Source organism: Triticum dicoccoides, chromosome 6B (assembly GCF_002162155.2).
Source record: "Triticum dicoccoides isolate Atlit2015 ecotype Zavitan chromosome 6B, WEW_v2.0, whole genome shotgun sequence".
Taxonomy (NCBI): Eukaryota; Viridiplantae; Streptophyta; class Magnoliopsida; order Poales; family Poaceae; genus Triticum; species Triticum dicoccoides.
The window spans coordinates 462,177,825-462,193,877 of NC_041391.1; positions in this window are offsets into that span (position 1 = coordinate 462,177,825).

Below are 16,053 nucleotides of genomic sequence, written 5' to 3' on the forward strand. Positions count from 1 at the left end.
AAGGATAGCACAACTCATGTGAAGAAGCAAAAACTTAGGCTCAACCGATACTAACCGATAGTTGTTGAAGAAGAAAGGTGGGATGCCTGCCAGGGCATCCCCAAGCTTAGATGCTTGAGACTTCTTGAAATATTATCTTGGGGTGCCTTGGGCATCCCCAAGCTTGAACTTTTGTGTCCCCTTAATTCTTCTCATATCATGGCTTCTCTATTTCTCAAAAAGCTTCATTCACAACAAACTCAACAAGAACTCGTGAGATAGGTTAGTATAAACAATGCAAAACCTTATCATCTTCTACTGTAACAAATCACTAAAATTATTATTCAACATTGAATACTAAATGCCTCTGCATATTTAATACTCCTATCTTCAAATAGAATCATTAAACAAGCAAACATATGCAAACAATGCAACCATAACAGCAATCTGCCAAAACAGTATAGTCTGTAAAGAATGCAAGAGTATCAATACTTCCTAACTCCAAAAATTATGAACTAAAATTCCCACTGTAATAAATTTATCAGACCTCAATATGCAAAAATATTCAACATTATACCACTCTCTGACTTTTCTAGGGAATTTTTCCAACAGCGGTAAACTTTCTGTTTTCGAACAGCAACATGTTTACTAGCAAAATAAGCATGGCAAAGGCTATCCTTGACTTTTTTAAGCAAACAATCCCCAATATGAATTGTTTTCTATGTGTTGTTTGCTTATTTTGATGAATCTATGAGTAGTATCGGAGGGTATGAACCATAGATAAGTTGGAATACAGTAGATATTTCACCAATATGAATTTAGAATGAGTTCATTACAGTACCTAAGTGGTGGTTTTATTTTCTTATACTAACGGAGCTTACGAGTTTTCTGTTGAGTTTTGTGTTGTGGAGTTTTCAAGTTTTGGGTAAGGATTCGATGGACTATGGAATAAGGAGTGGCAAGAGCCTAAGCTTGGGGATGCCCAAGGCACCCCAAGGTAATATTCAAGGACAACCAAGAGCCTAAGCTTGGGGATGCCCCGGAAGGCATCCCCTCTTTCGTCTTCGTTCATCGGCAACTTTACTTGGAGCTATATTTTTATTCACCACATGATATGTGTTTTGCTGGGAGCGTCATTTTCTTTTGTTAGTATTTGCTTGCTGTCATTTATAATAATGTTTTGCATCTTTAGTTTCAATAAAAAAGTCAAGGATAGCCTTTGCCATGCTTATTTTGCTAGTATACATGTTGCTGTTCGAAAACAGAAAGTTTACCGCTGTTGCAAAAATTCCCTAGGAAAGTCAGAGAGTGGTATAATGTTGAATCTTTTTGCATATTGAGCTCTGATAAATTTATTACAGTGGGAATTTTAGTTCATAATTTTTGGAGTTAGGAAGTATTGATACTCTTGCATTCTTTACAGACTATACTGTTTTGGCAGATTGCTGTTATGGTTGCATTGTTTGCATATGTTTGCTTGTTTAATGATTCTATTTGAAGATAGGAGTATTAAATATGCAGAGGCATTTAGTATTCAATGTTGAATAATAATTTTAGTGATTTGTTACAGTATAATATGATAAGGTTTTGCATCGGTTTATACTAACCTATCTCACGAGTTCTTGTTGAGTTTGTTGTGAATGAAGCTTTTGATAAAAAGAGAAACCATGATATGAGAGGAATTAAGGAGAAAAAAAAGTTCAAGCTTGGGGATGCCCAAGGCACCCCAAGATAATATTTCAAGAAGTCTCAAGCATCTAACCTTGGGGATGCCCCGGTAGGCATCCCACCTTTCTTCTTCAACAACTATCGGTTAGTATCGGTTGAGCCTAAGTTTTTGCTTCTTCACATGAGTTGTGCTCCTTGCAATGTAGTTTTCTTTAGCTTTGCTTGCTGTTTGAATAAGTATCAAGATCTTAAATTCTTTAATGAGAGAGAGCCTTACACAAATTGGAATTTGTTAGAATACTCTATGTGCTTCACTTATATCTTTTGAGCTTGATAGTTTTTGCTCATAGTACTTCACTTATATCTTTTGAGTGTGATAATTTTTGCTCTAGTACTTCACTTATATCTTTTAGAGCACGGTGGTAGCTTTTGATAAAAAGAGAAACCATGATATGAGAGGAATTAAGGAGAAACAAAAGTTCAAGCTTGGGGATGCCCAAGGCACCCCAAGATAATATTTCAAGAAGTCTCAAGCATCTAAGCTTGGGGATGCCCCGGTAGGCATCCCACCTTTCTTCTTCAACAACTATCGGTTAGTATCGGTTGAGCCTAAGTTTTTGCTTCTTCACATGAGTTGTGCTATCCTTGCAATGTAGTTTTCTTTAGCTTTGCTTGCTGTTTGAATAAGTATCAAGATCTGAAATTCTTTAATGAGAGAGAGCCTTACACAAATTGGAATTTGCTAGAATACTCTATGTGCTTCACTTATATCTTTTGAGCTTGATAGTTTTTGCTCATAGTACTTCACTTATATCTTTTGAGTGTGATAATTTTTGCTCTAGTACTTCACTTATATCTTTTAGAGCACGGTGGTGGATTTGTTTTAAAGAAACTTGATATCTCATGCTTCACTTAGATTATTTTGAGAGTCATTAATAGCATGGTAATTTGCTTAATGTTAATATACTTAGTGTTCAAGATACGTGAAACTTTCTTTTGAGTGAATTGAATACTAAGATAAATTTAATGCTTAATAATTGTTTTGAGATATGGAGGTAATAATATCAAAGTCATGCTAGTTGAGTAGTTGTGAATTTGAGAAATACTTGTGTTGAAGTTTGCAAGTCCCGTAGCATGAACGTATGGGTAAAGTTGTGTAACAAATTTGAAGCATGAAGTGTACCTGGCTTGTGCATCCTTATGAGTGGCGGTCGGGGACGAGCGATGGTCTTTTCCTACCAATCTATCCCCTAGGAGCATTGTGCGTAGTACTTGATTTTTGATGGCTTCTAAATTTTGCAATAAGTATATGAGTTCTTTTGACTAATGTTGAGTCCATGGACTATACGCACTTTTACCTTTCCGCATTTGCTAGCCTCTTCGGTACCGTGCATTGCCCCTTCTCACATTGAGAGTTGGTGCAAACTTCATCGGTGCATCCAAACCCCGTGATATGATACTCTCTTTCACACATAAACCTCCTTATATCTTCCTCAAAACAGCCACCATACCTACCTATTATGGCATTTCCATAGCCATTCCGAGATATATTGCCATGCAACTTTCCACCGTTCCGTTCATCATGACATACTTTACTTTTGTCATATTGCCATTGCATGATCTTGTAGTTGACATCGTATTTGTGGCAAAGCCACCATGCATTATTTTTCATACATGTCACTCTTGATTCATTGCACCATCCCGGTACACCGCCGGAGGCATTCATATAGAGTCATATCTTTGTTCTAGATATCGAGTTGTAATATCGAGTTGTAAGAAAAATAAAAGTGTGATGATCATCATTATTAGAGCATTGCCCTAGTGAGGAAAAGGATGATGGAGACTATGATTCCCCCACAAGTCGGGATGAGACTCCGGACGAAAAAATAAATAAATAAAGGGAGAAAGGCCAAATAAAAAAAAAGAGAAGGCCCAAAAAAAATGAGAGAAAAAGAGAGAAGGGGCAATGTTACTATCCTTTTTCCACACTTGTGCTTCAAAGTAGCACCTTGTTCTTCATGTAGTGAGTCTCATATATTTGTGCTTCAAAGTAGCACCATGTTTTTCATATAGTGAGTCTCATAAATTGTCCTTTTCATACTAGTGGGAATTTTTCATTATAGAACTTGGCTTGTATATTCCTACGATGGGCTTCCTCAAATGCCCTAGGTCTTCGTGAGCAAGCAAGTTGGATGCACACCCACTAGTTTTTTTTGTTGAGCATTCATAGCTCTAGTGCATCTGTTGCATGGCAATCCCTACTCACTCACATATATATCTATTGATGGGCATCTCCATAGCCCGTTGATACGCCTAGTTGATGTGAGACTTTCTCCTTTTTTGTCTTCTCCACACAATCCCCATCATCATATTCTATTCTGCCCATAGTGCTATATCCATGGTTCACGCTCATGTATTGCGTGAAGGTTGAAAAAGTTTGAGATTATTTGAGTATGAAACAATTGCTTGGCTTGTCATCGGGGGTATAGAAGTTGGGAACATCTTTGTGTGACAAAAATGAAGCATAGCCTAACTATATGATTTTGTAGGGATGAACTTTCTTTTGCCATGTTATTTTGAGAAGACATGATTGCTTTGATTAGTATGCTTGAAGTATTATTATTTTTGTGTCAATATGAACTTTTGTCTTGAATCTTTCGGATCTGAATATTCATATCACAATTAAGAAGATTTACATTGAAATTATGCAAAAGTATCACTCCGCATCAAAAATTCCTTTTTATCATTTACCTACTCGAGGACGAGCAGGAATTAAGCTTGGGGATGCTTGATACGTCTCCAACGTATCTATAATTTTTGATTGCTCCATGCTACTTTATCTACTGTTTTAGGCAATACTGGGCTTTATTATCCACTTTTATATTATTTTTGGGACTAACCTATTAACCGGAGGCCCAGCCCAGATTTGCTATTTTATGCCTATTTCAGTGTTTCGAGGAAAAGGAATATCAGACGGAGTCAAAACAGAACGAAATCAACTGGAGAAGTTTTTTTTGGAAGGAAACCCAACTTCCAGAACAGAAGATAGATCGGGAGTTCCGCCGCCGCAAGCCTTTGTAGCCACCAAAAACCAATCGGGGCCCTGTTCCGGCACCCTGCCAGAGGGGGATCCCATCACTGGAGGCCATCTTCATCATCCCGGTACTATCCATGACGAGGAGGGAGTAGTTCACCCTCGGGGCTGAGGGTATGTACCAGTAGCTATGTGTTTGATCTCTCTCTCTCGTGTTCTCTCTCGTGTTCCCTCTAGGGCACGATCTTGATGTATCCCGAGCTTTGCTATTGTAGTTGGATCTTATGATATTTCTCCCCTCTACTCTCTTGTGATGAATTGAGTTTCCCCTTTGAAGTTATCTTATCGGATTGAGTCTTTTATGAACACTTGATGTATGTCTTGCGTGGGATAACCGTGGTGACAATAGGTTATTCTATTGATCCACTTGATGTATGTTTTGGTGATCAACTTGCGGGTTTCGTGACACTTGGGAACCTATGCATAGGGGTTGGCACACGTTCTTGACTCTCCGGTAGAAACTTTGGGGCACTCTTTGAAGTACTTTTATGTTGGTTGGATGAATCTAAGATTGTGTGATGCATATCGTATAATCATGCCCATGGATACTTGAGGTGACAATGGAGTATCTAGGTGACATTAGGGTTTTGGTTGATTTATATCTTAAGGTGTTATTCTAGTATGAACTCTTTTATAGATTGATCCGAAAGAATAGCTTTGTGGTGGTTTCGTACCCGACCGTAATCTCTATGTTTGTTCTCCGCTATTAGTGGCTTTGGAGTGACTCTTTATTGCATGTTGAGGGCTTCTCATATGTTCTATCTGTTGGGGAACGTTGCAGAAAACAAAAATTTTCCTACTCGTTTCACCAAGATCATCTAGGAGTTCATCTAGCAACGAGTGATTAGATGCATCTACATACCTTTGTAGATCGCGCACGGAAGCGTTCAAAAGAACGGTGATGATGTAGTCGTACTCGACGTGATCCAAATCACCGATGACCAGCGCCGAACGGACGGCACCTCCGCGTTCAACACACGTACGGGACGGGAGACGTCTCCTCCTTCTTGATCCAGCAAGGGGAAAGGAGAGGTTGATGAAGATCCAGCAGCACGACGGCGTGGTGGTGGATGCAGGGCGTCATAGCAGCAGGGCTTCGCCGAGACTACGAGGGAGAGACGTAACGGGGGGAGATGGAGGCGCCAGGGGCTGGTGTGAAATCCCTCCTCTCCCCCCACTATATACAGGGGTGCCAGGGGGGCGCCGGCCCTAGTAGATGAGATCTACTAGGGGGGCGGCGGCCAAGGGGAGGTTTCCCTCCCCCCAAGGCACCTAGGGGTGCCTTCCACCACATGGACTCTTCCATGGTGGAAACCCTAGGCGCATGGGCCTATAGGGGCTGGTGTCCTTGGCCCATCTAGGCCAAGGTGCACCCCCTACAGCCCATGTGGCCCCCCGGGACAGGTGGCCCCACCCGGTGGACCCCCGGGACCCTTCCGGTGGTCCCGGTACAATACCGATAACCCCGAAACTTGTCCCGATGCCCGAAATAGCACTTCCTATATATAATTCTTTACCTCCGGACCATTCCGGAACTCCTCGTGGCGTCCGGGATCTCATCCGGGACTCCGAACAACATTCGGGTTTCTGCATATACATATCTTCATAACCCTAGCGTCACCGAACCTTAAGTGTGTAGACCCTACGGGTTCGGGAGACAAGCAGACATGACCGAGACGACTCTCCGGTCAATAACCAACAGCGGGATCTGGATACCCATGTTGGCTCCCACATGCTCCACGATGATCTCATCGGATGAACCACGATGTCGAGGATTCAATCAATCCCGTACGCTATTCCCTTTGTCTATTGATATGTTACTTGCCCGAGATTCGATCGTCGGTATCCCAATACCTCGTTCAATCTTGTTACCGGCAAGTCACTTTACTCGTACCGTAATGCATGATCCCGTGACCAGACACTTGGTCACTCTGAGCTCATTATGATGATGCATTACCAAGTGGGCCCAGTGATACCTCTCCGTCATACGGAGTGACAAATCCCAGTCTTGATCCATGTCACCCAACAGACACTTTCGGAGATACCCGTAGTCTACGTTTATAGTCACCCAATTACGTTGTGACGTTTGGCATACCCAAAGCACTCCTACGGTATCCGGGAGTTACACGATCTCATGGTCTAAGGAAAAGATACTTTGACATTGGAAAACTCTAGCAAATGAACTATACGATCTTGTGCTATGTTTAGGATTGGGTCTTGTCCATCACATCATTCTCCCAATGATGTGATCTCGTTATCAATGACATCCAGTGTCCATAGTCAGGAAACCATGACTATCTGTTGATCAACGAGCTAGTCAACTAGAGGCTCACTAGGGACATGTTGGTGTCTGTTATTCACACATGTATTACGATTTCCGGATAACACAGTTATAGCATGAATAAAGACAATTATCATGAACAAGGAAATATAATAATAATGCTTTTATTATTGCCTCTAGGGCATATTTCCAACAGTCTCCCACTTGCACTAGAGTCAATAATCTAGTTACATTGTGATGAATCGAACACCCATGGAATTCTGGTGTTGATCATGTTTTGCTCTAGGGAGAGGTTTAGTCAACGGATCTGCTATATTCAGGTCCGTATGTACTTTACGAATCTCTATGTCTCCATCTTGAACATTTTCACGAATGGAGTTGAAGCGACGCTTGATGTGCCTTGTCTTCTTGTGAAACCTGGGCTCCTTGGCAAGTGCAATAGCTCCAGTGTTGTCACAGAAGAGCTTGATCGGCCCCGACGCATTGGGTATGACTCCTAGGTCGGTGATGAACTCCTTCACCCATATTGCTTCATGTGCTGCCTCCGAGGCTGCCATGTACTCCGCTTCACATGTAGATCCCGCCACGACGCTTTGCTTGCAACTGCACCAGCTTACTGCCCCACCATTCAAAATATACACGTATCCGGTTTGTGACTTAGAGTCATCCAGATCTGTGTCGAAGCTAGCGTCGACGTAACCCTTTACGACGAGCTCTTCGTCACCTCCATAAACGAGAAACATTTCCTTAGTCCTTTTCAGGTACTTCAGGATATTCTTGACCGTTGTCCAGTGTTCCTTGCCAGGATTACTTTGGTACCTTCCTACCAAACTTACGGCAAGGTTAACATCAGGTCTGGTACACAGCATGGCATACATAATAGAACCTATGGCTGAGGCATAGGGGATGACGCTCATCTCTTCTATATCTTCTGCCGTGGTCGGACATTGAGCTGAGCTCAATTTCACACCTTGTAACACAGGCAAGAACCCCTTCTTGGATTGATCCATATTGAACTTCTTCAATATCTTATCAAGGTATGTGCTTTGTGAAAGACCTATGAGGCGTCTCGATCTATCTCTATAGATTTTGATGCCTAATATATAAGCAGCTTCTCCAAGGTCCTTCATTGAAAAACTTTTATTCAAGTAGGCCTTGATGCTGTCCAAGATTTCTATATCATTTCCCATCAAAAGTATGTCATCTACATATAATATGAGAAATGCTACAGAGCTCCCACTCACTTTCTTGTAAACGCAGGCTTCTCCATAAGTCTGTGTAAACCCAAACGCTTTGATCATCTCATCAAAGCGAATGTTCCAACTCCGAGATGCTTGCACCAGCCCATAAATCGAGCGTTGGAGCTTGCACACTTTGTCAGCATTCTTAGGATCGACAAAACCTTCCGGCTGCATCATATACAATTCTTCCTTAAGGAAACCATTAAGGAATGCCGTTTTGACGTCCATTTGCCATATTTCGTAATCATAGAATGCGGCAATTGCTAACATGATTCGGACGGACTTCAGCTTCGCTACCGGCGAGAAAGTCTCATCGTAGTCAACCCCTTGAACTTGTCGATAACCCTTAGCGACAAGCCGAGCTTTATAGATGGTCACATTACCATCCGCGTCTATCTTCTTCTTAAAGATCCATTTATTTTCTATGGCTCGCCGCTCAACGGGCAAGTCAGTCAAAGTCCATACTTTGTTTTCATACATGGATCCTATCTCGGATTTCATGGCTTCCAGCCATTTGTCGGAATCCGGTCCCGCCATCGCTTCTTCATAGTTCGAAGGTTCACCGTTGTCTAACAGCATGATTTCCAAGACAGGGTTGCCGTACCACTCTGGTGCGGAACGTGTCCTTGTGGACCTTCGAATTTCAGTAGGGGCTTGATCAGAAGTATCTTGATCATTGTCATTAACTTCCTCTCTAGTCGGTGCAGGCACCTCAGGAACATTTTCTTGAGTTGCGCCATTTTCCGGTTCAAGAGGTAATACTTCATCAAGCTCTACTTTCCTCCCACTTACTTCTTTCGAGAGAAACTCTTTCTCCAGAAAGGACCCATTCTTGGCAACAAAGATCTTGCCTTCGGATCTGAGGTAGAAGGTGTACCCAATAGTTTCTTTTGGGTATCCTATGAAGACGCATTTTTCCGACTTGGGTTCGAGCTTTTCAGGTTGAAGTTTCTTGACATAAGCATCGCATCCCCAAACTTTTAGAAACGACAGCTTAGGTTTCTTCCCAAACCATAATTCATACGGTGTCGTCTCAACGGATTTCGATGGAGCCCTATTTAAAGTGAATGCGGCAGTCTCTAAAGCATAGCCCCAAAAGGATAGCGGTAAATCGGTAAGAGACATCATAGATCGCACCATATCTAATAGAGTGCGATTACGACGTTCGGACACACCATTACGCTGAGGTGTTCCAGGCGGCGTGAGTTGTGAAACTATTCCACATTTTCTTAAGTGTGTGCCAAACTCGTGACTCAAGTATTCTCCTCCACGATCTGATCGTAGAAACTTGATTTTTCTGTCACGTTGATTTTCAACCTCACTCTGAAATTCCTTGAACTTTTCAAAGGTTTCAGACTTGTGTTTCATTAAGTAGATATACCCATACCTACTTAAATCATCAGTGAGGGTGAGAACATAACGATAGCCACCGCGAGCCTCAACACTCATTGGACCGCACACATCAGTATGTATGATTTCCAATAAGTCGGTTGCTCGCTCCATTGTTCCTGAGAATGGAGTCTTGGTCATTTTACCCATAAGGCATGGTTCGCATGTGTCAAATGATTCATAATCAAGAGACTCTAAAAGTCCATCAGCATGGAGCTTCTTCATGCGTTTGACACCTATGTGACCAAGGCGGCAGTGCCACAGGTATGTGGGACTATCATTATCAACCTTACTTCTTTTGGTACTCACATTATGAACATGTGTAGCATCACATTCGAGATTCATAAAGAATAAACCATTCACCATAGGAGCATGACCATAAAACATATCTCTCATAAAAATGGAACAACCATTATTCTCAGATTTAAAAGAGTAGCCATCTCGAATTAAACGAGATCCCGATACAATGTTCATGCTCAAAGCTGGCACTAAATAACAATTATTAAGGTTTAAAACTAATCCCGAAGGGAGATGCAGAGGTAGCGTGCCGACGGCGATCACATTGACCTTGGAACCATTCCCGACGCGCATCGTCACCTCGTCCTTTGCCAGTTTCCGCTTATTCCGCAGCCCCTGCTTTGAGTTACAAATGTGAGCAACTACACCGGTATCAAATACCCAGGAGCTACTATGGGCACTAGTAAGGTACACATCAGTTACATGTATATCACATATACCTTTTGTTTTGCCGGCCTTCTTATCCGCTAAGTACTTAGGGCAGTTCCGCTTCCAGTGACCGCTTCCCTTGCAATAAAAGCACTCAGTCTCGGGCTTGGGTCCATTCTTTGGCTTCTTCCCGGCAGCTTGCTTGCCGGGCGCGGCAACCTCCTTGCCGTCCTTCTTGAAGTTCTTTTTACCCTTGCCTTTCTTGAACTTAGTGGTTTTATTGACCATCAACACTTGATGTTCCTTCCTGACTTCTACCTCTGCTGATTTCAGCATAGCAAATACTTCAGGAATGGTCTTTTCCATCCCCTGCATATTGAAGTTCATCACAAAGCTCTTGTAGCTTGGTGGAAGCGACTGGAGGATTCTGTCAATGACCGCATCATCCGGGAGATTAACTCCCAGCTGAGTCAAGCGGTTATGCAACCCAGACATAGTGAGTATGTGCTCACTGACAGAACTGTTTTCCTCCATCTTACAGCTGAAGAATTTGTCGGAGACTTCATATCTCTCGACCCGGGCATGAGCTTGGAAAACCATTTTCAGCTCTTCGAACATCTCATATGCTCCATGTCTCTCAAAACGCTTTTGGAGCCCCGGCTCTAGGCTGTAAAGCATGCCGCACTGAACGAGGGAGTATTCATCGGAATGTGCCTGCCAAGCGTTCATAACATCTTGTTCTGCAGGGAGAACGGGTGCGTCACCAAGCGGTGCTTGTAGGACATAATCTTTCTTGGCAGCTATGAGGATGATCCTCAGGTTCCGGACCCAGTCCGTATAGTTGCTGCCATCGTCTTTCACCTTGGTTTTCTCTAGGAACGCGTTGAAGTTGAGGACTACGTTGGCCATTTAATCTACAAGACATATTGTAAAATATTTAGACTAAGTTCATGATAATTAAGTTCAACTAATCAAATTATTAATGAACTCCCACTTAGATTAGACATCCCTCCAGTCATCTAAGTATTACATGATCCGAGTTTAACTAGACCGTGTCCGATCATCACGTGAGACGGACTAGTCAACATCGGTGAACATCTTCATGTTGATCGTATCTTCTATACGACTCATGCTCGACCTTTCGGTCTTCTGTGTTCCGAGGCCATGTCTGTACATGCTAGGCTCGTCAAGTTAACCTAAGTGTTTGCATGTGTAAATCTGTCTTACACCCGTTGTATGTGAACGTCTGAATAAAACACCCGATCATCACGTGGTGTTTTGAAACAGCGAACTGTCGCAACGGTGCACACTTAGGGGGAACACTTCTTGAATTTATTGTGAGGGATCATCTTATTTACTACCGTCGTTCTAAGTAAACAAGATGCAAAACATGATAAACATCACATGCAATCAAATAATAAACGTGACATGATATGGCCAATATCACATAGCTCCTTTGATCTCCATCTTGGGGCTCCATGATCATCTTGTCACCGGCTTGACACCATGATCTCCATCATCATGATCTCCATCATCGTGTCTCCATGAAGTTGCTCGCCAACTATTACTTCTACTACTATGGCTAACGCGTTTAGCAATAAAGTAAAGTAATTTACATGGCGTTTCTCGATGACACGCAGGTCATAAAAAGAATAAAGACAACTCCTATGGCTCCTGCCGGTTGTCATACTCATCGACATGCAAGTCGTGAATCCTATTACAATAGCATGAACATCTCATACATCACATATAGATCATTCATCATTCATCACAACTTTGGCCATATCATATCACAAACCACTTGCTGCAAAAACAAGTTAGACGTCCTTAATTGTTGTTGCAAGTTTTACGTGGCTGAATTAGGGTTCTAGCAAGAACGTTTTCTTACCTACGTTAAAGCCACAACGTGATTTGTCAACTTCTATTTACCCTTCATAAGGACCCTGTTCATCGATTCCGCTCCAACTAAAGTGAGAGAGACAAACACCCGCCAGCCACCTTATGCAACTAGTGCATGTTAGTCGGTGGAACCGGTCTCACGTAAGCGTACGTGTAAGGTTGGTCCGGGCCGCTTCATCCCACAATACCGCTGAAGCAAGAAAGGACTAGTAACGGCAAGAAAGTTGACAAATCTACGCCCACAACAAATTGTGTTCTACTCGCGCAAGAAGAACTACGCATAGACCTAGCTCATGATGCCACTGTTGGGAAACGTTGCAGAAAACAAAAAATTTCCTACTCGTTTCACCAAGATCATCTAGGAGTTCATCTAGCAACGAGTGATTAGATGCATCTACATACCTTTGTAGATCGCGCACGGAAGCGTTCAAAAGAACGGTGATGATGTAGTCGTACTCGACGTGATCCAAATCACCGATGACCAGCGCCGAACGGACGGCACCTCCGCGTTCAACACACGTACGGGACGGGAGACGTCTCCTCCTTCTTGATCCAGCAAGGGGAAAGGAGAGGTTGATGAAGATCCAGCAGCACGACGGCGTGGTGGTGGATGCAGGGCGTCACAGCAGCAGGGCTTCGCCGAGACTACGAGGGAGAGACGTAACGGGGGGAGATGGAGGCGCCAGGGGCTGGTGTGAAATCCCTCCTCTCCCCCCACTATATATAGGGGTGCCAGGGGGGCGCCGGCCCTAGTAGATGAGATCTACTAGGGGGGGGGGGGGCGGCGGCCAAGGGGAGGTTTCCCTCCCCCCAAGGCACCTAGGGGTGCCTTCCACCACATGGACTCTTCCATGGTGGAAACCCTAGGCACATGGGCCTATAGGGGCTGGTGCCCTTGGACCATCTAGGCCAAGGCGCACCCCCTACAGCCCATGTGGCCCCCCGGGACAGGTGGCCCCACCCGGTGGACCCCCGGGACCCTTCCGGTGGTCCCGGTACAATACCGATAACCCCGAAACTTGTCCCGATGCCCGAAATAGCACTTCCTATATATAATTCTTTACCTCCGGACCATTCCGGAACTCCTCGTGACGTCCGGGATCTCATCCGGGACTCCGAACAACATTCGGGTTTCTGCATATACATATCTTCATAACCCTAGCGTCACCGAACCTTAAGTGTGTAGACCCTACGGGTTCGGGAGACAAGCAGACATGACCGAGACGACTCTCCGGTCAATAACCAACAGCGGGATCTGGATACCCATGTTGGCTCCCACATGATCCACGATGATCTCATCGGATGAACCACGATGTCGAGGATTTAATCAATCCCGTACGCTATTCCCTTTGTCTATCGATATGTTACTTGCCCGAGATTCGATCGTCGGTATCCCAATACCTCGTTCAATCTCGTTACCGGCAAGTCACTTTACTCGTACCGTAATGCATGATCCCATGACCAGACACTTGGTCACTCTGAGCTCATTATGATGATGCATTACCGAGTGGGCCCAGTGATACCTCTCCGTCATACGGAGTGACAAATCCCAGTCTTGATCCATGTCACCCAACAGACACTTTCGGAGATACCCGTAGTCTACCTTTATAGTCACCCAGTTACGTTGTGACGTTTGGCATACCCAAAGCACTCCTACGGTATCCGGGAGTTACACGATCTCATGGTCTAAGGAAAAGATACTTTGACATTGGAAAACTCTAGCAAACAAACTATACGATCTTGTGCTATGTTTAGGATTGGGTCTTGTCCATCACATCATTCTCCCAATGATGTGATCTCGTTATCAATGACATCCAGTGTCCATAGTCAGGAAACCATGACTATCTGTTGATCAACGAGCTAGTCAACTAGAGGCTCACTAGGGACATGTTGGTGTCTGTTATTCACACATGTATTACGATTTCCGGATAACACAGTTATAGCATGAATAAAGACAATTATCATGAACAAGGAAATATAATAATAATGCTTTTATTATTGCCTCTAGGGCATATTTCCAACATTATCTATGTTATTATTGTTGAGAGAACTTGCACTAGTGAAAGTATGAACCCTAGGCCTTGTTTCCTATCATTGCAATACCGTTTACGCTCACTTTTACCGCTTGTTACCTTGCTGTTTTTATTATTTCAGATTACAAAAACCTATATCTACTATCTATTTTGCACTTGTATCATCATCTCTTCGCCGAACTAGTGCACCTATACAATTTACCATTGTATTGGGTGTGTTGGGGACACAAGAGACTCTTTGTTATTTGGTTGCAGGGTTGCTTGAGAGAGACCATCTTCATCCTACGCCTCCTACGGATTGATAAACCTTAGGTCATCCACTTGAGGGAAATTTGCTACTGTCCTACAAACCTGTGCACTTGCAGGCCCAACAACGTCTACAAGAAGAAGGTTGTGTAGTAGACATCAGTGCCCTATCTAACGTGAATGCGTCTGTCTCTAAAGCATAACCCCAAAACGATAGCGGTAAATCAGTAAGAGACATCATAGATTGCACCATATCTAGTAAAGTACGATTACGATGTTCGGACACACCATTTCGCTGTGGTGTTCCGGGTGGCGTGACTTGCGAAACTATTCCGCATTGCTTCAAATGTAAACCAAACTCGTAACTCAAATATTCTCCTCCACGATCAGATCGTAGAAATTTTATTTTCTTGTTACGATGATTTTCCACTTCACTCTGAAATTCTTTGAACTTTTCAAATGTTTCAGACTTGTGTTTCATCAAGTAGATATACCCATATCTACTCAAATCATCTATGAAGGTGAGAAAATAACGATACCCACCGCGAGCCTCAATATTCATTGGACCACATACATCAGTATGTATGATTTCCAACAAATCAGTTGCTCGCTCCATAGTTCCGGAGAACGGCGTTTTAGTCATCTTGCCCATGAGGCACGGTTCGCAAGTACCAAGTGATTCATAATCAAGTGATTCCAGAAGTCCATCAGTATGGAGTTTCTTCATGCGCTTTACACCGATATGACCTAAATGGCAGTGCCACAAATAAGTTGCACTATCATTATCAACTCTGCATCTTTTGGCTTCAACATTATGAATATGTGTATCACTACTATCGAGATTCAATAAAAATAGACTACTCTTCAAGGGTGCATGACCATAAAAGATATTATCATATAAATAGAACAACCATTATTCTCTGATTTAAATGAATAACCGTCTCGCATCAAACAAGATCCAGATATAATGTTCATGCTCAACGCTGGCACCAAATAACAATTATTTAGGTCTAAGACTAATCCCGATGGTAGATTAGAGGTAGCGTGCCGACTGCGATCACATCGACTTTGGAACCATTTCCCACGCGCATCGTCACCTCGTCCTTAGCCAATCTTCGCTTAATCCATAGTCCCTGTTTCGAGTTGCAAATATTAGCAACAGAACCAGTATCAAATACCCAGGTACTACTGCGAGCATTAGTAAGGTACACATCAATAACATGTATATCACATATACCTTTGTTCACTTTGCCATCCTTCTTATCTGCCAAATACTTGGGGCAGTTCCGCTTCTAGTGTCCAGTCTGCTTGCAGTAGAAGCACTCAGTCTCAGGCTTAGGTCCAGACTTGGGTTTCTTCTCTTGAGCAGCAACTTGTTTGTTGTTCTTCTTGAAGTTCCCCTTCTTCTTCCCTTTGCCCTTTTTCTTGAAACTGGTGGTTTTGTTAACCATCAACACTTGATGCCCCTTCTTGATTTCTACCTCCGCAACTTTTAGCATTGCGAAGAGCTCGGGAATAGTCTTGTCCATCCCTTGCATATTATAGTTCATCACGAAG